Source organism: Sapajus apella, unplaced genomic scaffold (genome assembly GCF_009761245.1).
Source record: "Sapajus apella isolate SASKATOON/1434 unplaced genomic scaffold, GSC_monkey_1.0 scaffold5, whole genome shotgun sequence".
Classification (NCBI taxonomy): Eukaryota; Metazoa; Chordata; class Mammalia; order Primates; family Cebidae; genus Sapajus; species Sapajus apella.
Window position 1 is genome coordinate 29464699 of NW_022436945.1, and position 24706 is coordinate 29489404.

General features: G+C 42.8%; 1 protein-coding gene across 2 annotated transcripts in view; it reads left to right on the plus strand.

Annotated features, from left to right (window-relative positions):
• Positions 1–405: 405 nt before the first annotated feature.
• RHOH (ras homolog family member H) overlaps positions 406–24706 on the plus strand; it is a 45511-nt gene continuing 21210 nt past the window's right edge. Inside the window, exons 1-2 of one of the 2 annotated variants that reach the window (XM_032273999.1) lie at positions 406–926; positions 2242–2286. The gene's annotated coding sequence lies outside the window, so the exon portion shown is untranslated. The remainder of the gene's footprint in view (positions 927–2241; positions 2287–24706) is intronic. The other variant, XM_032273998.1, reaches the window with a different exon arrangement.

Below are 24706 nucleotides of genomic sequence, written 5' to 3' on the forward strand. Positions count from 1 at the left end.
GGTCCCTACACCTGGATTGCCCAGAAAGACAAAGCAAGTAAACTTGTGCTTTTAGGCAAATAATGAAACTCTGAGGAGTCTGAAAAAACAACTCATCAGGTACCTCCCAAGCCCAGGTGCCAGTCCATACAGGGGCGAACACATGGCGGGGGCTGCTTGAACTCTCACTAAGGCTGCATCTGTTCTTTGCAAGTTATTATTTGATGGTCTTTAATGAAGCAAAGGAAAGCAGACAACCCACCTGCTTTCCCCAAGCTGATGTGGGGAAAGGTCTAAGGTGCTGTTTCCTAAGCTCAAATGAACCAAGACTGGTCAGTGGCATGGCCTTTTTTTTTTTTTTTTTTTTTTGTAATTTTACTTCCATGAGGAATCATCTGGACTTTTCAGTCTTCCTTACTTCAGTTTTATGTAGGGATTTGCTGGAGGAAAATGGGGCTAAGCGGGAGAGAAATATGGTCTCGGGGTGGGGTGGGGGATAAATTAAACTCGCAGCAAAGGCCTTATTCTGCCTCTGATCTGGGGAAGTTTCACATTCTCATGGAGAGAAATGCACGTGCACACACACCCCCCTAAACCCACACAAATGAAACCCCCTCTGCGGAAAAGCCGGCTACAGGAAATTGACTTATGCACAGGAACTTGCTAATCTCTTTTGTCACATTCAGGTTGCTCCTGCTGCCTCATGCACATTAAACCCAACCATCTTGGGATGGACTCCCTGCCAGCCCAGTTCTTACATTTTCGGTTCTTCTAGTGTGAATCAGTTAACATTCTTGGGGACGAGGGAAAGGCTGATCCTGGGAGGAAATCAGCCACAGTGAAAAGGCTTGCTCTTGCTTTTGTTTTCACCTCCTTTTGCTGAACAAATTTGATTTCCGGAGTCAGTCATTTTACTATCAAGAAATTTCTTCGGCATTCTGCAACAGGTAAGGGTTTTGCTTCTTTAAAAGTATTTCTTTTGTGTCAAAAGGAATTCTTGTAAGTTTATTTAGCTTTTACTCTAGGTTAAACATTGTAATGACTCTGTTCCACCTGGCGTAAGGTGTAGAACCAATTTATAGGGGGATGGGGGGGTTGCTTTGATATTCACCCCCCCTCACCAGCGTCCTATCAAGATGCGTACAGTTTTTGAAACATTAAAAGTTGCAATAGTTGGCTTTTTGATTTTCCAGATATTCTCCTAGAGAATAAATATGACTGTGGCTGTGACTGAGCTCACCTCTATGAGTAGTTTAAATATTGCCCAAGGTTTGATGAAGAAAATCTAGAGTCTCTAAGTAGGGCAAATATGAATTTTAAAGTTATCTAGTTCAGAAAAGAAACAGAACCTAAGTCTAAATGATGTAGATTTCAATCTGGAATTCGTAGCCTGTGTTTTTCACCTATTGCCAATGCTCATGTCCATTTCCCGAAAGTGCTATACGATGTATAACATGTATTTTTAAATTGCATTAATTTTTTTTCCAAGGTGGTTTGATTTGGAGGTGTGCTATGAGATACCAGTCATTAGCCTGAATTGTAACTAAACAAAGATTGGGAAATCACCGGTTTTAGGGGCTTTACTAAAGGAAAATTGCTGCCAACGTATTCAAGCAGGCAACAAGTAGTTGGTGATCCCTTATTGGTTCTTAGCTGGTGCTGTGGAGGATATAAGAGAACTATCTTAAAAATCTCTACTTCGAAGGACATTGTAAGCTAGTAGTCGGGCTAAGAAGTAAAATATAGGAAGCAAGGCAACACGAGAATTCAGTGATGAGCGGGGCGGCACAGGCTTAAAGAGCTATATGAGCTTCAGGGTTGGGGTCTGGGGGCAAACTGGAGTTGTGGGGAAGATCTGGGCATTGGAAGGACGCGAAGTGTTGGTAGACGGAGAAGGGGAAGGTGATTTCAGACTGGGAGGACTTTGGGGGTGAAGACACAAAGGTGACACTGATGTGGAGATGACTAGGCCAGTTGAAGAGACGCTGGAGAGGAGAAGACAGTTTGTTTTACACATTGCAGGAAATCAGATTAGACAGTTAGGGTGTGGACACAAAAGGGAGGACCTTGCAGGCAATGGGGAAAAGTGACCCCGTTCATTAGTCACTGGTCTCCTTCTGCCTTTTGGCTGCGTCTCCTCGGCTCACCGCACTAGCAGAATTCCACGTGAGACGGAGCTTGGCCTCTTCCCACTTGGGGCTGCTTTCTGCATCCATACGCCTGTCTGTGGGCCTCCACTCACCCGCTACTGTCTTCCCTTAGGACATCGTTTATGCAGAGAAAGGTTCGTGCTGGTAAGACGTACTGGTAAGACCTCCACCTCTGCTTTTTACATTTTAAGGAGGCCCTTTGATCATCTGGGAATTAAAGTGGCCTTCCTCTTGGGAGGATGAGTTGGTTGACGAATGATAAACGCGTCTCTATTCCTCAAAAGCCAGTCCCCAAATTCCATGAAATATGTGGTATTTTCTTTGCATTTCTAAATGCAATGGCGCGGGTATGCTTCTGTTCTTTTTCTGGACGTCTCTTTAGAGAGTCAGTAGATCATAATGATTCAGACACCTTTTTTTTCTGGACCATAAAATATCTGAACTCATAGAATAACAAACATACAGCATGGTGGGTGAATGAGAACCCAACTTTGGAGCCAGATCGTTTTGCGTTGAATCCCCATTCTATCATTTTATCGTTCCTGGGCTGTGGGAACCTCAGACAAGTTACTTCTTCAGTGTTCAGATGTTTTTTTAAAAATTCACAAAATAGCTCTAATAACAGTAATACTAACTGAAAATACCTACCTCGGAGGATTGTTGTAGAGATCAAATGAGATAAAAATATATAAAGGATGTAGCCTAGTGCCTGATTAAAAAAAAAATCCCTCAATAGATGCAACTGTTATGATTCTTATTAAGGACTTGGCTATTAACACAAATGAAGGTGTTATGATCCCTGGCTTGGGAGCAAGAAAGCTGCAAGCTGACGGTCCTAATCCCAACATTCCTTTCCAGAAAAAGTAGGGGTGACAGGTGGAGGCTGGGAATTCACGTTTTTTGAGCACCAAATATGGACAAGACACAGGAGTTGGGTGTTTTTCTAGTGATAATTCATATGAAAAAGGAAAACAAGCTTGGAAACTGTTATTTCAAGCCTTTCTGTAACAGTTCCTCTAGCTTTTAAGAGAGTTCCTCTGAGTATCCACCGTATTACTTGTGGGCCTCTTTGGCTGATGCTGCTCTCTGAAAGCTTGGGGTGGAATTCTAGAGGTGATTTTCATTAGAGGCAGAGAGCATGACCTTTCTTCCTTGCCAAGTTTAAATTAATTTTCCTTACAATGTGTTAATTTTAGTGCTAGCAAAGCACAGCTAAAAATCCATTTCTGCTTAGAAGTGGGGATCATTGTGGCAATGAGTGCTTACTTGGGTTCGGGATGCTTGGATCTGGGTGAAAGCCAAGATTAAAAAGCATCCTGCTTCCCCATTCCACTCTCTAGGTTAGAAATATTTTTTGGATTAAAAGCCTCCTTTAAAAAAATGCAAATCCACCTGGCGTGTTAATTGTGCAAGGCATTGTCAATTATGTGTGCAGATGATTTGAGTCAGACGGTGAGAGTTTTCCTCTAGAGTCTCACTAGTGTCCTAAGGGAGGAGACCCTGGAGCTTCGTGTATGTAAGGGGTGGGCACAAGTCAGGGTTGGGTGTGCAGGTGGAGGCTGGGAGGCAGCAGGACAGTGTGCGGGGCTGGTGTGGGCAGTGAGAGCAAGGAGGGTGTGAGAGATGGAGAGGATGACTCAGGGGGCTTGAAGGGCACCAGAAACCTACAGCTCCTCTGTGGCTCTTTAGCCATTTGACTCTAGCAACTGCTTGAAGGCCTTGAACAACCTTTTGACGACTTGCACAAGAAGTTGTCATACTGCTCCCCGGATGTGGACAATTGTTCAGAGACAGCGGTCATGTGTCTGGTGTTTCAGTGTGGAATAGTGTTTCCTAAAGCTGGCTGGACATCAACACCACTTGGGGAGCTTTTAAGAAATTGAAATTCCATGTCTCGTACCCCAGCCCTGGCATGAGGTCCGGGAATCTGTGCGATTAAAAAATACAAGCCCTAAGACAACTTGGAAAGTGGTCGTTTTACAGGTGGAGATTTAGGAACCAAGAATCCAGAGCTCTCTTACCAGGGCCCCTAAAACCATAAGTTGAATAAGTGCTGAAATGAGGCAAGTTGATCTACTCTCTGTTGTGATTAACATCTTCACGCAGAAAGTGTTTCCTTTGTTTTGAATGTATTCCTTGGGCTGAGTTCTTGGGAGTGGGGTGACTGGGTCAAGGGTGTGAGGCTGTTTAGCTCAGTCATGCCTACATTTTAACATGCAAACATAGGGTGCCACTAATTTAAAAACTAAAGTGTTGGCCGGGCGCGGTGGCTCAGGCCTGTAATCCCAGCACTTTGGGAGGCCGAGGTGGACAGATTACAAGGTCAGGAGTTCAAGACCAGCCTGGCCAACATGGTGAAACCCCATCTTTACTAAAACTACAAAAATTAGCTGGATGTGGTGGCACATGCCTGTAATGCCAGCTACTCAGGAGACTGAGGCAGGAGAATTGCTTGAACCCTGGAGGCGGAGGTTGTAGTGAGCCAAGATCGTGACACTGTACTCCAGGCTGGGCAACAAGAGAGAAACTCCATCTCAAAAAAAAAAAAAAAAAACTAAAACTAAAACAAAAACTAAAGTGTTGTATACTCCGGGGGAGCCCAAGGAAGGGAAGTTCCTTTCAAGGGAGAAAGGGCCACATCACATACTTTCCTGGCAAAACAGAATACTAATGAATTGCTTTTGGAAGAAATTTCCAGAGCATTACGGAATGTTCAAGTGCTTCTTAGAGCCTAAGTTGAACCTTTCTTATCTCTGCACTCAGTTTCTGGTAAAACTGAAGTCAGCAGTGACCTCTTCCCCATTTCGTAGAAAAGAAAACCAAGGAAGAGAGTGGTTAAGAAATAGAGGATACGGTTCTCATCACATTTGCCGTGACAACTACACACAGTCATCCATTCAGTGCCTTGTTAGAGTAAATAATGATGGAATAGTCTGTATACATGATCTCATGGGAAAAAGCACTGTTAAATGAATGCTTGAGGGTGGTAGACGGAATTATTCAAACCAGGCAGGAGTTAGATGTCCTACTCTGTCCCTGTTTTTTTTTTGCATTAGGTTTTATTCGTTACGTGCATCATCTGCTAACCTAAAAGCATGCTCATTGTCACACAGATGGGCACAGGGTGAATTTTCAGTGATTCCAATGAAAAAAAAAAGATATACTCTTTGGAAAATATCAAAGGAGATATTTACAGTGGTGGTCTAGAACAGGCTTGGTGTCACGTGCTGATTGTAATATTTTCGGAAATTTTCCAAGCCAGTAAAGCTATTGACCTCTCTTTATCTGTATGATGGAAATGCTATATAAAAGTGTGCTATTTGAGCATCTCTTTTCAATTTTGCATTCAGCAATGCCATGTTGGTGGCTTGAAATTGGCTGTGGTAGAAGTATTTACACTGTGAAAATTAGCGAACACAATCAATCAGGCTCCCTGCCTTTTTTTGGGGGGGTGGGCAAGCCTGTTGTTAAACATTTACTAGCATGCTACTAAGGAACTGTGTAAAATACAAATACGGCAATTTGACAATACGTACCAAGAGCCATTAAAGTGTTCATACACTTCGATCCATTCATTCCACCCCCGGAAATTTATTCTGAATAAATAATTCAAAGAAGAAAGAAATAACATGCATAAACATATTCACTGTATTATAATTTATAGCAGCAAAATCTGAAAATAACCTAAACACTAAGCAATATGGGTTCTGGCAACATTAACTCCGTAAGATTTTTTTTTTTTTAAGTCAGGGTCTTGTTTGTCACTGAGGCTAAAGTGTAGTGGTGCCCTCACAGCTCACTGCAGCTCTGACTTTCTGCTCTCATTTGAGCCGCCTGCCTTAGCCTCCCAAGTAGCTGGGACCACAGGCGTATGCCATCACACTTGGCTAACTTTTTAAATTTTTTGTAGAGAGGGGGGTCTCACTTTGTTGTCTGGCTGGTCTCCATCTCCTGCACTCAAGTGATCCTCCTGCCTTGGCCTCCCAAAGTGCTAGGATTAGAGGCATGTCACTGTGTGCAGCCCATAGGATGTTTTAAAGTCATTAAAAATCATAGTTACGATGGTTATGAAAATATATTTGATATGATATTAGCTTAAAAAAGCAGGATTAAAAAATGTAATTACATTCTGACTTTGTTATGAATAAGAATTAAATGTAAGCCATAAAAAAATGACAGCACTTGTATGTTCGAATGGTGAAATAATAGAATTTGTTTTTATGTCATTTATTGTACTAGTGGTGTATGTGCATTTAAGAAATTCAGAGAACACCTGTTAGTAAGTGATCTTGAGCAGTTTTAATATGTAAGAGGGAGGCTATGAGTTTTGTGAACGACATGGGTCTTACCTTTAACCTATAGATATTACTGTGAATCCCTGGGCAGGGTTTTATAAAGGGAGCTTGGACCTAGGCAGTGTGGGCTGTGGGTGTTAAGGGGGTTTCTTTAGAGCACCTTAAGGAGGAGGAAGAAGTAAGTAGCCGTGTCTGAGGACTTGCTAAAGTAGACTGCAAGGACTGAGAAATAGTCCAGGGAAAAGCTGCCTTCAAAGGCCAGAAAGGGGGGAGAGAAGACTTCTTAGGAAAAGACAAGGAGACGCTGATGTCAGAGATGAACAAGTTGGATAAGAAAATTGCTCCATTTTGAGCTGAAAAAAATAGGAGCTGAAACCAGAGAGGAAATGATGTTTCTAAAGCAACGATTCTCAAGTTTTAGTGTGTATAAGAATCACCTGGATGAGTGGGGGATGAGTTCACCAATTTAGCATCCGTGATCCGTCTCCATGCATTTGGATGCGGTTGGTCCTGGAGGTTGGCAGGAATATACACCTTTAACAAATCCTCCCACCCTAGGAAGACTCCGGTGTGAATGGTCTGCAGATTACACTTTAAGAAACACTACTGGAATAAAGGCAACAGTTTGGTTTTGTCCAGGGAAGGTATATCTGTGAGTGTGTGTGTGAATGTGTTTGTATGCGTGCGTTGTGGGTGAAGCTGTTACCTGAAGGCTCAGAATTGGAGGACTTACAATGTAAAAGGGGAGTGAAAACAAAGAAAGCCAAGAGGGACAAGTTATTTATTTGTTATAGAAACAAACAGGAAAAACCAGGAAGCTGTACTTGTGATATTCCTTAAAGGAATATAGTTTGTGGCACAAAATTCTCTTCCACAGTTAAACAGTTTTGTCCGGTATTTGAACCAACTGAAAGTAGCCGTGACTAGGGGAACTACGAGCACAGAGAAAAATGGTCATGGGGAGAGTCTGGGACCCATAAACATTTCATTTCAGACATTGGGAGGTGTTTATTAAACTCGTAGTAGACTATGGGAGTGCTATGTACAGAAAACACTCTGGACCTTACTGTATGATAACATTATGTTAAAGGAGAAAAGAAAGTATATTTTTTGGTGAAATGTATTTTACATTTAGAACTCAGCACTCAAAATAGTAATAACAATTAGACTAATGTCTTAACAACATTATCTCACAAAATGAACACATTGAAAGTGAATGACATCGCAGTAGCAGAAGCCAAGTTTGAGATTATCGGCTTTGGAATTTTAGTGATTGTAATCGCTTTCAAATAGCCTTCAGTGTCTTGTGCTCTTCTCACAGTGGGGAGGATTCTTTTACTTTAATCACATTCTCCATCATCAGGGCCTCTAATCTCGTGAGACACGACGTGGTATATCAAGGATAAGTTAACAACCCATCCTAACATTGGAGGTGCAACTCACAGGGTCTGTTGGATGTGCAAGGGTCTAATGCCTGAAGTCAGACCTCCTTCTACAAGCGCTCGCTGACTGTTCTATTCCCCATGCAACAGGGTTTTTCATGGACTGATTGGCTTATGCTTTGGACCAATGTTTTCTAATCACTTTTTTTGGTACAGATTCGTTTGACAATCTAATGAGAGCCAAAGACTTTCTCATACAGGGACATGAACACTTGCTGCACAGTCTTAGGGGATATAAGGACTCTCTAAAACCCATTCATGGACTCTCAGGGATCCAGAGGCCTCATGTGAGGAGCTCCGGCCTTAGCTGAGGGAGCGTTGCAGAGGAAGTTCTGGTTATTACTGACATCAGATTAAGCCCCTAAAGACAGAAATGCTGATTCTCTGGTTGATGGCTGAAATGAGGATAAGATGGCGGATACATGTGTAGCTTTACAGCATCAGATCCTTAAAATGAGGAGCATGTGGGTCTAGAGATGGTTTCCTTCAGATAATATATGATTAATGCTCTAAATCCTTAGTTCTGAATTCTCGCACCTGAAGCCAGGATCGGTTCCCATTTGGGAAAGCAGTCTCTCAAGATGCCACTTTAATGTCTTACTTATCAGCTTGTGATGCCTTGGGTGGCACAAGAAATGCAGGCAGGGCTGGGCATGGTGGCTCATGCCTGTAATACCAGCACTTTGGGAGGCTGAGGCGGGCAGATCACCTGAGTTCAAGATTAGCCTGGCCAACATGCCGAAACCCCGTCTCTACTAAAAATACAAAAATTAGCTGGGCATGGTGGCACATATGCCTGTAATCCCAGCTACTCCGGAGGCCGAGGCAGGAGAATCGCTTGAATCCAAGAGACGGAGGTTGCAGTGAGCCGAGATGGCGTCACTGCACTCCAGTCTGGGCAACAGAGTAGATTCAGTTTCAAAGAAAAAGAAATGCAAGCAGGTTATAAATCGTGATCTGGTCAACTCTAGAGCATAGTGAGTGGTGTGGGGTCAGCTGATGCCCCTAAGCAAAATACTGGCTACCCAGCCTGGCTGCTTTTAGGGGCGAAAGGCATTAACGTTAGCCGGTGGGTAACGTGCTCACTTCTGAGTGTAAGATGTAGTTTTCCTATCTGAAGCTGAACATCTGATTGGGCTTTGATGACTCTGAAGATAGTTCTTTTCCTGTGTAGCCTTTCGATCACTGAAGCCCAGTCGGTCATCTTCTATTAGTGGGTAGCTGACCTGCAACTTGGGGACTGGGTGTTTTCAGCTGAAAGCTCATGTCTTTGTTAATTTCCTATCTTGCCAGACTGTGGTGTCAGGCAGGGTATGGAGACTTACCCCAAACCTATTTGTTTAAATTAGCTAACCCTGCAGGGAGTGGTAAGATGAGCTCACATTCTCATGTCATGGTCATACAGCGGACTGACGCAGGATGAGAAAGAGAAACGTACTCCACCTTCATCCCTCCAGATTAAAAGGATGTGAAATTGACTAAACACATTGTGAGTCAAGGTTCTCTTGGTACGGGATAGCACAAAATTGGAAATTTGTCTTTGAGGTAGAAAGGGAAAACCTATAACAAATACATTCCTGTAATCAGTGTGTCTTAACTTCTATAACCATTTTAATTATTGCACATTCATGACTAGGTTTCCTGCAAGTTTCAATATCTATTTTAAATGCATCATATGACCCCAGTCACAGCCCTCAAAACACAAATATTCCACGTACATCGAAGGCTGGTAGCAAAGTCCCTGCTTCTCTCACCTCCTGGAGATGTTTTTCACCTGCCAGGTCATTATGTCTAGCAGCCTAGTTGCCCATGCAGAGAACGGGCTGGTACATATCTTTTCCTCGACGCTTTTCCTTTCTTTCAGGCAGGACCACTACTTTTCATTTGTCTTCCCTCCAGGTCGCCTTCTTGAGAACCTCTAATATACAACCCTAACTACGAACCTTTTTCTCCCTTTCTTGCATTTTTTTTTTCTCAGTTGCCACAAGAAAAATTCTACCAGTCTTTGTTCAGTTGGGAGCTGAAAATGATCTCAACTGGGATTGAGAAGCATAAGAATGCCCGTGATGATTCCTTCTAACAAGGAAAAGGAAACCTAATATATGTAGAGTCAAATTTAAAGGATGTAAGATCAACTACAAAAACCTTTACGGGGTCTAAAAGTCCCCTTTGGTATGCTTTTTCTTAATAAAACGTGATTTTACTCAGGCTTCACTCTTTGGGCAGTAACTTGCTGAAATTTATATCAATAATAGTCTTTCTCTGCTTTCTTCTTCATGTGATAAGGAAGTAGGAGAGGGTTGGAGGCACATACAGGAAATAGGAGGGGAACAGCCAGAAAGCCCTTACATATTGACAATACCACAATTTCCTATACGTGCCAAAACAATATGTCACTATATCCCTATACACAGAACATCTGGCAATATCAGAGCAATAGCTGTAATACTATTGACTTTAAAAATATAATAGTAATGGATATTGGTTGTAGTAAATATGGCATATGCCTTTTAAGGTAAATATACTTGTATAGATCTTATTTGTAAGTCTTTAAGTTTTTATGTATTAAAATTGCCATCATCCCAGTGTTTCCCCTCCAAGATGTGCAAAATCTATAGAAAGAAGCTTAAACATTGCTTTTTAATAGAATAGAAATACAGCTAATAACTTAAAGGATCATTTGAATTAACAAAAGGCAACTATGGGTATTTTTTCTGAGTCCTATAGCTATCTTTTTTTTCATCCTCTACATTTCAGGAAAAGCAATTGAAATGTAGATTGTGGCAGTGTTTCTATTACATTCTAGAGCTATGAAAACACATGAATAGTTTTCAGGGTGCAGCAAGAGGGTTCTATGTATAAAACTTGGATCAAAAGTTCAAACCCCAAACTAATAGTTTCGGATTTCCCCAAGTGCTACCCACTTAATATTTCACCCAGTAAAGACCCATCGCACACATATATGGAAGAAAAAATTAAAGTTTCTCTTCCAGCACGGGCTAGGTGCTTGTGGTTTCTGTTTAAAAGTTAGATGGTAGATGGGCATGGTGGCTCAAGCCTCTAATACCAGCAATTTGGGAGGCTGAAGCAGGTGGATCACCTGAGGTGAGGAGTTCCAGCCTGGCCAACATGGTGAAACCCAGTCTCTACTGAAAATACAAAAATTAGCCAGGTGTGGTTGCTCTTGCCTGTAATCCCAGCTACTCGGGAGGCTGAGGCAGGAGAATTGCCTGAACCCAGGAGGCGGAGGTTGCGGTGAGCCGAGATCGCGCCATTGCACTCCAGCCTGGGTAACAAGAGTGAAACTCCGTCTCAAAAAAAAAAAAAAAAAAAAGAAACCTAATGCTTTGAAAGCCCTAAGTCTATAATTAAATTCTATCTAATAAAATTTAGAGGCTCTTTAGATTTAGAGGGATTTTGAGTTTCTTGTTTCTTGAACGTTGATAAGCATAGAAAACCACTTTTAATGAGTGATGTTGGATTTATCAAATAAGGTTGTGAGTGGTTTCTATTTTTAAAATATGAAATAATTAGCATTAGCTAGTATCAGAATTTAAGCAAAATATAAAATATTCAAGTGATGAATACAGATGATTATTTCTACACTTTAACCTATAAAAAAGTTCCCAAAGGGATTCTTTTTTTCTTTTGTCTTTTAGTGAGACAGGATCTCACTCTGTTGCCCAGGCTTGAGAGCAAGTGGCATGATCATGGCTCACTGCAACCTCCATCTCCTGGGCTCAGGTGATTCTCCCACCTCAGCCTCCTGAATAGCTGGGACTACAAACACACATCACCATGCCCAGATAAGACTTGTATTTTTTTGTAGAGACGGAGTTTCACCATGTTGCCTAGACTGGTCTTGAACTCCTCAAGCAAATTCACCCACCTCGGCCTCCCAAAGTGCTGGGATTATAGGCCTGAGCCATGGTGCTCAGTCAAGAGGTCCTTAAGAAACACATTTTTCTTATGCATATTAAATGTTCAATTAGAAAAGAATTGACTTTCAAATATTTTGAAAAACATATCTCGTAGGTAGATCATAAATGTTAATTTTGTGTAAAGTAGGAAAATAAAGGAAAATTACCTTGTATCCTTTCATGGCCATTTTTCTACACAGTAATACCAAATAGCTAAAAGTTTGTTCATTCAAAATGCCAAATATTAGCTGGAATATCATACAACTCTTTGAAAAGTTGATTTGTTTAGTGAAAAATACTTTAACTCTTTTTTTTGTTAATAAATGAGCTAAGATAGAAAAAAGACTTTAACTCTTAAACGTGAGTGAAATCTCGTGTCTGATTTATATAATATTCCTGATTGCATCTGTTTTTTTGTGTGTACTTCTTTCTGGCTTGGTTTAACAGTAACTCATGATTGTAAGAGGACAGCTATTGCTTGTGAGGCACACAGCTGATCAATTAACAATGCTTCGTATAATTGCTAGTTATACAATTCCTACCAACAGGGCTTAAAGCGACCAGGATTCATTTCTCCACATAACAGGAAGTTCAGAGGTCTGTGTTTCTGGCCCTTGGCCAGTGGCTCAATGAGACTGGCTGCCATTCTGTTGTCTTTTGTCATGGCTGCAAGATGACTGCTGCCACTTCTAGCCACGTACTCCATTCAAGACGCATGGGAAGTTTGGGGTGGAAAGGAGGCTGAGTTGGCAGTGGCTGTCTCATTTTCCAGGAAAACAAGAATTTTCTCAGAGACCTCCCAAATGGATGTCAGCTTCCATGTCATTGGTAGAGCTGGGTTACATGGCCACCCCAGCTGCCATTACTGTGGGAAGCAGGAAATAGACTTGTTATTAACAATTCCCTTAGACCATGCATTCCTAACAGGCAGGGTGGGTGGGTGTGGGGAACATGATGGAGAATGGGTGAGGGTTAGGATGGCACGGGGATGGGGGGTGCTGTTGACATCATCCCTTAAAGGAAGGATATTGCTTTTGTGGGAGGGAAAAGGCAGAAAAAATATCTTATTCTTTATATGTATAAAGCACAGTTAAACATACAGCATATATGCAGACATAAAATTTATCTATGGTATTAAAATTTCATGAATGGGGCAATTAGGAAAAAAGTGTCTAAAAATGCTCTTGGGAGCGGGGCGCGGTGGCTCACGCCTGTAATCCTAGCACTTTGGGAGGCCGGGGCAGGTGGATCACCTGAGGTCAGGAGTTCAAGACCAGTCTGGCAATCACAGTGAAACCCCATCTTATTTAAAAAAAAAAAATGCTCCTCGGGAGATGATGTTGGAAAAAAAAGTTGTGAAATACTGGGCAAGGGCAGACATGATCCTATGTATGATCTATTACTGGTGACAAGGAGAGTCACAGGTGTGGAGTAAAAACCTAACAATGCCTGCCATGGAGAATGTCAGACATTAAATTAATGAACAGCTTACTTTATGGTGTAATTGTTGGTCATCTCTCATTGTACTGTAAACATCTTAAAAGTAGGAACTGTGTCTTATTTCGGATGTATATCTTTGCATATTAGCACACTAGTCCCTCAAGAGATATGTTTTCTAGGTTGAATGGAACAAACAACATTTTATTTAACATGCATTTTATTTCCATTTTTTAAAACTTTATTTATTTATTTTTGAGATAGCCTCTCGCTTTGTCACCCAGACCAGAGTGCATTGGTGCAATCTCAGCTCACTGCAACCTCTGCCTCCCAGGCTCAAGCCATTCTCCTGCTTCAGCCACACAAGTAGCTGGGATTACAGATGTGCACCACTACACCTGGCTAATTTTTTTAATTTTAGTAGAGAAAGACTTTCGCTATGTTGGCTGGGCTGTTCTTGAACTCCTGGCCTAAAGTGATCTACCTGCCTTGGCCTCCCAGAGTGTAATGGTGATTATTTTTAATGACAAAAATCAAGTGATGCAGGAAGACATTTAAGCGTCATAGTTGATGTTTTGGGGGTAGTTTCATTGGGTGCATAGCTAGCTGTTTGATTGCTCTTATGTGGATGGTACAAAGACCAAAAGAGGTTTTGCAAACAGTGGAGTCATAAATGATTGCTCATGAGGTAATTTGTTCTGACAGTTCCATTAGTTTGTAAGAGACGAAAAGGAAATAAAATGGAAAAAGAGAGGAGATTTGTTTCGTTTTGTTTTACTTTTTGACTGGATTGTTTTTTTCTGTGCTTAAGCTGCTTCAGTTGTAAAATGGGAATTATAATGTAATAATCCTTCCTTCCTGAATTATGGTGGTCAAATGAAAAGCTCTCTGAGAAGGCTGCCCCGAGCTGTCTAGCAGTATTCCTCCAGTTGGACTGTGCTTCTGATTCATCCGATGCTTTAAAAATATAGCTTCCCAGGAAAACATTGTAAACAACTCCCAGTTTTATGGGTGTAATGATTTAGATGATTAAATCTGGAGACTGCCCTGACTTCACTACCCCGGGCCTCGACTGCTTTGTAAATTATGACTAGTGCTACTTCCCAGGACTGTAGGGTGGATAGCAAATGAAGCGAATTAACTGCCGAATGTTTCCCTAACATCTTCATTATGATCAATATTACAAGCCCAGGCAATCTTCATCCACACATTGGACACTTGACCTTGGGATGGATTAGAGTTTCTCAGTTTACTTCGTCCTCTATGCAAATCTAGAACATTCCTCAGCCTGTCATCAGAGTGCAACGCATATGTGAGGAATGATTACATGATTGATAGTGTTGAGAGTTCAGATTAATGTCACTTCAGATAATCCACAGATGACATGGGAAAATGGTGGGCTACCAGTGCTATGTGAAGTCAATGCAGGCTTGCGCTTAGCTGGGAATGGGCCAGAGAATAGGATTAATGCCCAGTAAGACACATCTTCCTATCCTCACCTCTCTTTTGTATGTAGGTGATATTTATTTATTTATTTATTTAGAGATGGAGCCTCGTTCTGTTGCCCAGGCTGGAGTGCAGTGGCATGATCTTGGCTCACTGCAACCTCCACCACCCAGGTTCAAGCAATTCCCTGCCTCAGCCTCCCGAGTAGCTGAGATTACAGGTGCCTGCCACCATGCCTGGTTAATTATTGTATTTTTAGTAGAGATGGGGTTTCAGCATCTTGGCCAGGCTGGTCTTGCACTCCTGACCTTGTGATCCACCCACCTTGTCCTCCCAAAGTGCTGGGATTACAGGTGTGAGCCACCACGCCTGACCATGGTGATTTTTTTAACCTTCCTTCTCTTCCAATCAAAACTGGTTTTGAGGAAAGAATGGGACTGGATGCACATTTGTGTAAATGTACTAATGGTTAAAGAAAAAAAAAAAGGCTTTACCTTCCAAGAATATTTGCATTTCAACAAAGTAACAAACCTCAAGAGAAAGGGCTGCTCCAAGGGTAGAAGATACATTTGGTAGGGAGAGGACTTTTTATCACCCTTCATTCACTCCATGTAGGCAGGGACCTTCTGGTAAGATGCCCCTGACGGGGCTTGTTGGACGCTGGCCATACCACCTGGCTGAAACTCCGAGGGTCAGACTTCCTTGCCGGGGATCCTTATCAGTGGGAATGGCAGCCACTGCTGATAGACTGGGGAGCTGCTTCCTTTGCTGTCTCCCTACAGGGAGGGTTCCCCTAAACTGGGTCTCTAATAATCTCAGACCAAGACGTGTGCTGTGGGGATCTTACCATCTTATCAAACTTTTCTGAACTATAGTCCTTTTTAGAAGTGAGAGGCCCAGAACACCCTATTTTATGCAGAAATAGCAGTGATGACTCATGGTTGGGAAGACACTGGAGTTCAGCCAGGAGAATATCATTAAAGGAGGGAGAAGGGAAAACAGACTTCTTGTGTGATAGAGAAACAAACCCCTCTGTATCATTATGTGAACAACGGTGCAAAAAAGAGGGACATAGTTTACCCACAGGTAGCTAACTATGATAGTGAAAGTTGCCTTGAACCTTGTTTTAGAAAAGTGGCAGGTGTGGGTCTCACTCTTCTAGTTCCTGATTTCTCTTTCCCTCTCAAACACACACACACACACACACACACACACACACACACACACACACATGCCTTGGGCTAGGTTCGTAAAGCCTCATGGGAAATGGAACACAGAAGAGTTCACTGGGAGGGTTTCAAATTTAACTTTAGTTAAGATTTAGTGAGATTTCTTAATACAATACAAAACAAAACAAACAAAACAAAAATTCTCTAAGAAAATCCTTGTTAGGATCTGGTTAAGACAACTAACAACAGATATAGTTACCTAGTTACCAAAGAGTTGCTCTGGTGAGAGAGGTGGCGGGCGAACAACTCCAGAAGGTACCCGGGATAGTGATTGCACTCAGCTCTGTCATCCAAGGGCAGCTGCCCTAGACTGCTGCTCCTGAGCCTCTCCAAGGTAATGTTCCTTCTTCTAGTTCCTTTTTTTAAAATTTTTTTGTTGAGATGGAGTCTTGCTCTGTGGCCCAGGCTGGAGTGCAACGGCGTGATCCCCACTCATTGCAACCTCTGCCTCCTGGGTTCAAGCGATTCTCCCGCCCCAGCCTCCCGAGTAGCTGGGACTACAGGTGCGTACCACCATATCCGGCTAATTTTTGTATATTTAGTGGAGATGGGGGTTTCACCTGTTGGCCAGGCTGCTCTCAAACTCCTGGGCTCAAGTGATCTGCCCGCCTCAGCCGCCCAAAGTGCTGGAATTACAGGCGTGAGCCACTGCGCCTGGCCTGGTTCCTTTGTTTTAAAAGCTTAAATGCACAAAGCATACAGTACTGTGAAGACTAGCTTGATTTAATGCAGGTTTCTTAATCTCTTCCTTGGCTATTTGGTCGGTGGGTGGTGGTATGGGTGGCGCTTTGGGGATGGCAGGGCAGAAGGAAGCTTTCTGATGAATGCACAGTACACGACACTGTTACAAGAAATGGGCGTTATGCACAGGTGGCAAGGAGGTTAGAGAAGGTGGATGGTGTTTGGGGATTAACCTCTGGTACATTTCAATTCACTTTGAGATTTCAGAAGGTTAGCTAATGCCGTGTCCTGGAGTGGGTTTTTTTGTATTTCTATGTTGTTTCTTTTTCTTTTTATTTTTTAGAGACAGAGTTTCACTATATTGCCCAGGCTGGTCTTGAACTCCTGGCCTCAAGCGATCCTCCCATCTCAGCCTCTGTTGCAATTGTCTCTTGAAAGTAATTTCCGATAGGCTTGGTGCTACCAAGGCAAGCCTAGGGAAGCCTAGCACATGAAGAGGACTAGAGCCCTCCGGAGAAGCTGGATTTTATGAAGAAGTACTAATCAGAAAGTTGGGAGTTAGTCATCCATGGAAAACAGGCATGTTTGAGAATCATATTCTGGCAGTGCCGACCCATGCATTGTCAGTGGAGAGAGAATCTTGGCTAATGGACTTCCCCAGTTCTGATCCCATGATAAGACCATGGGGGAGAAGGTGAGGCTTAGGCTAAAGCCTGTTCTTGGATCATTCAGCCACCTCCTTTCCCTCTGAGTCCCTGTTGATCAGGGAATGCCTTGGTATTATCTTGGTATCATAGTTTGTTTTTCCAATAGCTCTCCCCATGGGGAAAGAGTACACAGACCGTGTTGATGGTATTCTAGTCCTCATGAGAGCAGCATTTCTCATGGTCAGCAAATGAATTGGCATCCTGGTAGATAAGCAGATCTTATGATCTTGGTTAAAGTGAGTTTCACTCTGGAACATCAGATACTTTCTTGTTAGTTGAGGGGATCATATTTCTGAGGGTGTGAGGTGAGGCCAAGAACCATGGCAAATTCATTATCTTGGTAAAAACTACCTGGTAAGGCTGCCCATTTTCTTTCAAACTGCAACACTGTGTGTCCGGTGAGTTTCCTCTGATGAGACATCAGGAGTGTCAGGAGTGGGTGCCTCGCAGAAGTCCTGAGAATGAGGGAAATAGGAGACCATGAATTTTGAACACTGCAGCAATTTCTCTTCTCCTTTTGTCTGTCTTGCTTTAGGTAGTAATGCACACCTTCAGGTAACAAAAGGACTGTCTTTGCAGGCTCTTCACAGCCCTAGAAAAGTGATTGGTATGAGTTTCCCAAGGCCTAAGATAAAAATGTTCTTCAGAGAGGATTTTGAAAACTTATGCCAATTACCTGGGTGGACTCCAATCTTTCAAGTACTGTATGTCTATTCCTGCCCCTCTCTCCCTCCCTCCTTTCCTTCCTTCTCTAAACAGAGCCTAAGGTAATGCCCCTTCCAGTTTCTTGGGATAGGGAAGGGGGTGGAATTACTTCTGACTCACTCTTACCCTGACGGTGTACCTTTGGGGCTCTGGCTAAAATGTATGTATTGGGAGGCTGGACGTGGTGGCTCATACCTGTAATCCTAGCACTTTGGGAGGCCAGGCGGGCAGATCACTCGATGTCAAGAGTTCAAGACCAGCCTGGCCAGCACGGCGAAACCCTATGTCTACTAAAAATACAAAAATTAGCCCGGTGTGGTGATGCATGCCTGTAATTCCAGCTACTTGGGAGGTTGAGGTACGAGAATCGTTTGCACCTGGGAGGCAGAGGTTGCAGTGAGCCAAAAGCATGCCACCACACTCCAGCCTGGGTGACAGAGCAAGACTCTGTATCAAAAAACAAACAATAAAATATATGTTGGGGTCCATTATTTTTCCACCCTGGGTGGACTCTGACCTTTGACTTCTGTCATCCTTGCCCCATGAGGCCATCAGAACGGCAGCTGCTCGTTTTCCACTTGTTCATCTCCATTTCTTTCAGCTGACAAATGCTGTTTACCTCACTGGCTTCTCTTTCATTCTTAGGTTTTGGCCTGACAGTTCCTGTTTTTTTTTTTTTTTTTTTAGCTCTTTGATACTTTTAAGAAAATAGTTGTTAGGCCGTGCACAGTGGCTCACACCTGTAATCCCAGCACTTTGGGAGGCCGAGGCGGGTGAATTGCTTGAGCCCAGGAGTTTGAGACCAGCCTGGCCAACATAGTGAAACCCCGCCTCTACTAAAAATACAAAAAAAATTAGCGCATGCCTGTAGTCCCAGCTACTCTGGGGGCTGAGGCAGGAGAATTGTTTGAACCCAGGAGGCAAAAGTTGCAGTGAGCAGAGATCGCACCACTGTACTCCAACCTGGCGACAGAGCGAGACTCCATCACAAAAAAAAAAAAAAAAAAAGGAAACAAAAAATAAAAACATAAGGACTTTTCACAAAAATATGAGTCTTTAGGCAAGAAGTTTATTTCTCTAAGTGTCAGTTTCTCTGAAAACTTTCAGGATTGAATTGTTGGATTGGATATATATTTCCCCAAGCACAATGTGTGTACTGATGGTAGGAAACAAGATGTTTTTAGGGCAAGCATTTAAAAAATGTTTTTAATAGGTATATATTTATTTGAATGTTTTCAGAAAAAATTATGTGACAATGAAATCTATGATTTCATCTATTTAATTAGGAAAAGGCCATGTGAGTTCACTTAGAGTTGATTTTTAAAACATATCAAGTAAATAATAGTTTAAATATGGTTATGAGATGACTGAAATTTGGGGGCAGGATTAGAAGATGATCTTCCAGATTTCAACCAACTTGACTATTCTGGTCTCAGTGACAAAAGGAAAGAAGTTCCCATAAATCATTATAGTGGGACCCTAGAAACCAATATTCCTAGGATCTTAGTTCTCCTAGAAATCTTTCTAGCATGCTGAGCAGGATGGGTTGGACACCAACCAAATCACTGGAATATTCCAAATTAAAAAACAAAATTGCGTGGTGTCTGAAAGATCCCTGCCCTGTGGAGTTCCAGAATGAGTGAGAAGGCAACTTACAGGCCTACTGAGACTTGCTCTTCTGTCAGACGTGGCAGAAGGGTCAGGGTCTTGGACTTGTGCAAGTGATTTCATCAGTTGAGGTCAATCCTGACCCAGGATCCAGTCCTGCTGGGCCATACTTTCTTGAAAGAGACTATCCAGTGATACTAGCAAATGTCACCTCTTCCTAGGAAGAAATGACGGGATGTGTTCATGTTTTCTTTGTTTCTTTTTTTTTTGAGATGGAATCTCGCTCCGTCACCCAGGCTGGAGTGCAGTGGTGCAATCTCAGCTCACTGCAACCTCCGCCTCCCGGGTTCAAGCAATTCTCCTGCCTCAGACTCCTGAGTAGCTGGGACTGGAGGTGTATGCCACCACACCCGGCTAATTTTTTGTAATTTTAGTAGAGACAGGATTTCACCATGTTAGCCAGGATGGTCTCGATCTCCTGACCTCATGACTCCTACTTCGGCCTTCAAAAGTGCTGGGATAACAGGCGTGAGCCACCTCGTCCGACCCTATATTTTCTTCTACAAAAGATCATGAGATTTTATTTTTACTGTTTTTTTTTTTGTTGTTGTTACAGAAGTGGTATATGTCTGTGAAGGAAACTCAGAAGACATAGATAAGCACACACAAAAACTTGTAATTGCACCAGTATGAGCATTGTTAAAATCTTGGCATAGGTCCTTGCTTTTTTCTTCTATTTTTACTAAAAAATCAGGATCATGTTGCACATACCAATTTGAACTTGCTTTTCTTTGATCCATATAGCAATGTTGTCACATACTTTTCCCCATATTATTAAATATTTGTCTACAATAGTAAGGAATTCAATGATAACAGAAGCGTATTGTCTTCCCCCACCTCATAAAAGTTATTTTGTGTGGCAGCTTGACTTGTATTTTGGAAGTAGAGACAAATTAAGGCAAAAATGAATAGAAGGGACAAATTAATTCCACAAGGAGTGTGTTTTCTGAAAGTCCCTGCTGCTAGAAACGGAGTTGGGATTCTGCCTCCTGGTGTCAAATATGTCAATAATGGCTGTTTGCACTACTTGAGTTGGCATCGAAGATGGATGTCCAACTCCATGTTGGAGCTGCGGATAATCTGGCGAGAGTCACAGATCACCCTTCTGAGAGCAGGCGATTAGTGAGCACCTCTCCAGCTTAGGGCGTATACGAGTAGCTCTCCTGATGGACATCTGGTATGTGATATTTGACTGTTTTGAAGTTGTGGAGGCCAGGCGCAGTGACTCACACCTGCAGTCCCAGCACTGTGGGAGGCTGAGGTGGGCGGATCACCTGAGGTCGGGAGTTTGAGACCAGCCTGACCAACATGGAGAAACCCTGTCTCTACTAAAAAAATACAAAATTTAGCTGGGCGTGGTGGCACATGCCTATAATCCCAGCTACTCAAGGGGCTGAGGCAGGAGAATCACTTGAACCCAGGACATGGGATTGCATTGAGCCAAGATCATGCCATTGCACTCCAGCCTGGGCAACAAGAGAGAAACTCCGTCTCAAAAATAGTAAAATAAAATAAGGTTGTGGAATACTTTGTACAAGGTCCATACCTTCTGTCCTTGGTGTGGACATTTGGGAGGCAAATGAGTGATGTGTCCCATGGCTGCCTTTTTGTCCGGCAAAGCACGGGGATGCCTTGGAGAATGGAAGAATTTCATTGAGCTGAAATGACACTCACTCTGGGTCTTTCAGCCTCCTTAGCCACACGGTTGTTCTGCTACTGAGAGTCTGCAGATGAGCTGGTGGTTTCTTCAAGCTTCTGAGAGCTTTCTAAGGCATTCATTATATGCACATTCTCTCTACAATGAGGGCAGTGAACTCTCAACTGGGATGGAACATGTTCCCAGGAAAACATATCCAAATTCTGTTCTTCCTTGTGTAACAATAAGACGGGGGCTACTGGCCAGTCTTGGAAATCAGACACCTGCTGGGGCCCCTTGTGCTTAGCTTGGCTGATGAGCCCAGGCTCAGTGGGCCAAGGCTAGGGGTAGAGAGGGAAGGTTATGGAAGGCAAGGAAGGCAAGGAAGGCGTGAGCAACAGCCTGGGAGTAGGGAAAGGTCATCTGGTGGCAGGAGCTTTAGTCTCTCTGCTCCTTCACCCTTTTCTCTATTCAAATCTGCTCTCAGGGCAGCATGTGATATTGATGGTTCACAGAAACATGAACTACCAGCCTCGGAGGGGCCCTGAGAACCCATCTAGTTCAATGCCTAATTTTGCAGATAAGAAAACAGGTTTGGAGAGGCTAAATGGCAGGAGCAAGGTCACATAACTAGTGACAGAGCTGGGATTCAAGCCTGACCGTCAGTCCAGGGCTCTGATCACCACAAGCTGCCTCTATATACAGTATAGTGAGAAAAGTCTCAACCACCACATGGACTCTTAAAATCATATTTATATTTTCAGATTTATCCATGATGGAAGGAATTGTTTAGTCTTGTACTAAAGGAATTTAGAAAGAGTTAGATGACTCAATCTACTGATAAGGAAAAAGATTTATAATCCCATTATTAAGTGAGAAAGGCATCACGGAGTAAAGTATAGTATGCTGTAGTTTGTAAATAAAAATGTATGTATGAGGCTGGGTGTGGTGGTTCACGCCTGTAATCCCAGCACTTTGGGAGGCCAAGGCCGGTGGATCACCTGAAGTCAGGAGTTTGAGACCAGCCTGGCCAACATGGTGAAACCCCATCTCTACTAAAAATACAAAATTAGCCGGGTGTGGTGGCACATGCCTGTAGTCCCAGTTACTTGGGAGGCTGGGGCAGGAGAATCGCTTGAATCCAGGAGGTAGAGGTTGCAGTGAGCTGAGATTACACCACTGCACTCCAGCCTGGGCGACAGAGCAAGACTCTGTCTCAAAAAAAGAAAAAAAAGTGTGTGTGATAATTACACACATGCATTTATACATACATGCATGTGAATTCATGTAATAATGTAATACCTTTGGAAAAATGCATGAGAAACTTAGTGCGATGGTTGCCTCTGGGAAAGTGGCCTGGGCACTGGCGGACAGGCCTAGCAGGGAGATATATTTTTCCCTTTTGTACTTTTAAAATATTATGATAGGCATGTAATCAGTATTCCAAAAAAAAAAAAATGTGAAAGCATTTAAAGATGACATGTGAGCTCAGATAAGGGAGAAATATATTGCTTATTGGGAGATTCTGGAAGGCCTCATGTGAGAGGTAGCATTTGAGCTGGGCTCTGGGATGGGTAGAAGTTCACCAGGCAGAGCCAGGGCAGGAAAGGTCATGACAGCAGGATTAAAGCTGTTGACGCAGGAAAGGCCAGGGAGAGCATAAGGGATGTTGCATAGTCCGGAGAAATTGCACCAAAGCAGTATGCTGCTGTTTGTATATAAAAATATGTGTGTAATTGTTACGTACATTCATACTTACATGCATGTGAATTTATGTAATAACATAATAGCTTCAGAAAAATGCATGAGAAACTGCATTGGCTAGGTAAAGCAGGGACAGAGGCTGGGCGCGGTGGCTCACTCCTGTAATCCCAGCACTTTGGGAGGCCGAGGCGGGTGGATCACCTGAGGTTAGAAGTTCGAGACCAGCCTGGCCAACTTGGTGAAATACCGTCTCTACTAAAAATCCCAAAATTAGCTGGGCACGGTGGTGCGTGCCTGTAATCCCAGCTACTAGGGGGGCTGAGGCAGGGCTGAGGCAGGAAGATTGCTTGAATCTGGGAGGCTGAGGTTGCAGGGCTGAGGAAAAAAGTAAGGAGAAGGCTGGATGGAGGTTACTTCCTACTTACTATGGCATAAAGGGCTCTTCACAAATTGTTCCCATTGTCCCTTTCCAACATCATCTCCCACCTCGCTTCAGCCGCCATAGCCAGCTCTCTATTCTCCAAATACCCACGTGTACACACACGTGGCTGCCAGCCGCTCCCGCTGCCTGCATGTGGTCCATCAGTCCTATTTTCTCTCTCCTCCAAGACCAGGCTCAAATGTTCCTCCTCTCCCCACTCCTCACCCCACCACCCTGGAAGATTTTAACACTCTGTCCTTAGGGTTCTCTTGGCATTTTGCATTTACCTTTATTATAGAACTTGGCCGTTTAAATTTTAATGTTTTGTGGGATGAAGCAGAGAGTGAGGTCATTTATATGCAGAACATTGCGTCTCCTCTCTCTAACTTAGCATTTTATTCTCTGAGGTCCTAGCTAGATGGGACTTTATGGTGATAAAGTACAGCCACACCATTCTGCCTGTGCCAATGCATGACCTCTCCAAATGAAATAATTTCTTCTATAGAGAAAAAAAAGTGAGGGTGAGAGACATTATTAACTAAGTAAAAAAAAAAAAAAAAAAAATTTAAAACCTCTGAGCCTAGTCTAAATGGTATCAACATTTTCTTTATTATCTTCTGCCACATTAGGGTCCTTAAAAGTAGGCCTAGTTTAAAGACAATTAAAGGCAGATATTCTGTCACTGTTTTTAGACAGTGGATTTGAAATATGTTAATTGAACAGTGTATATGCATAGGCAATGAGCTGAAACATTAAGAAAGACTTTTGCTCTGGAATATCCTGGCAGTTTCAGGGTCATCATGTATTTGTTTCTTGATCTTTCTGATCCTAATCAGAAGCTGAGTGTCTAGGGAAATATTTTATTCTATTGCTGTGTACTACAATATCATCTGTGTAAAAAGTACGTACGTCTATATTTCTTTCTTTTTCTTTTTTGAGACAGTATTGCTCTGTTGCCCAGGCTGGAGTTCAGTGGCACGATCTCAGCTCACTGCAACTTCCACCTCCTGGGTTCAAGTGATTCTCTTGCCTCAGCCTCCCGAGTAGCTGGGGCTACAGGCGTATGCCACGACACTGGCTAATTTTTGTATTTTTAGTAGAGATGGCGTTTCACCATGTTGGCCATGCTGGTCTCGAACTCCTGACCTCAAGTGATCTACTCACCTCAGCCTTCCAAAGTGCTGGGATTACAAGCATAAGCCTCTGTGCTTGGCCCATATGTCTATATTTCGAAAGAAGATTGAAAAAGTCTAAGAAAACCTGAGTAAACTTAGGTTCTTAGATTA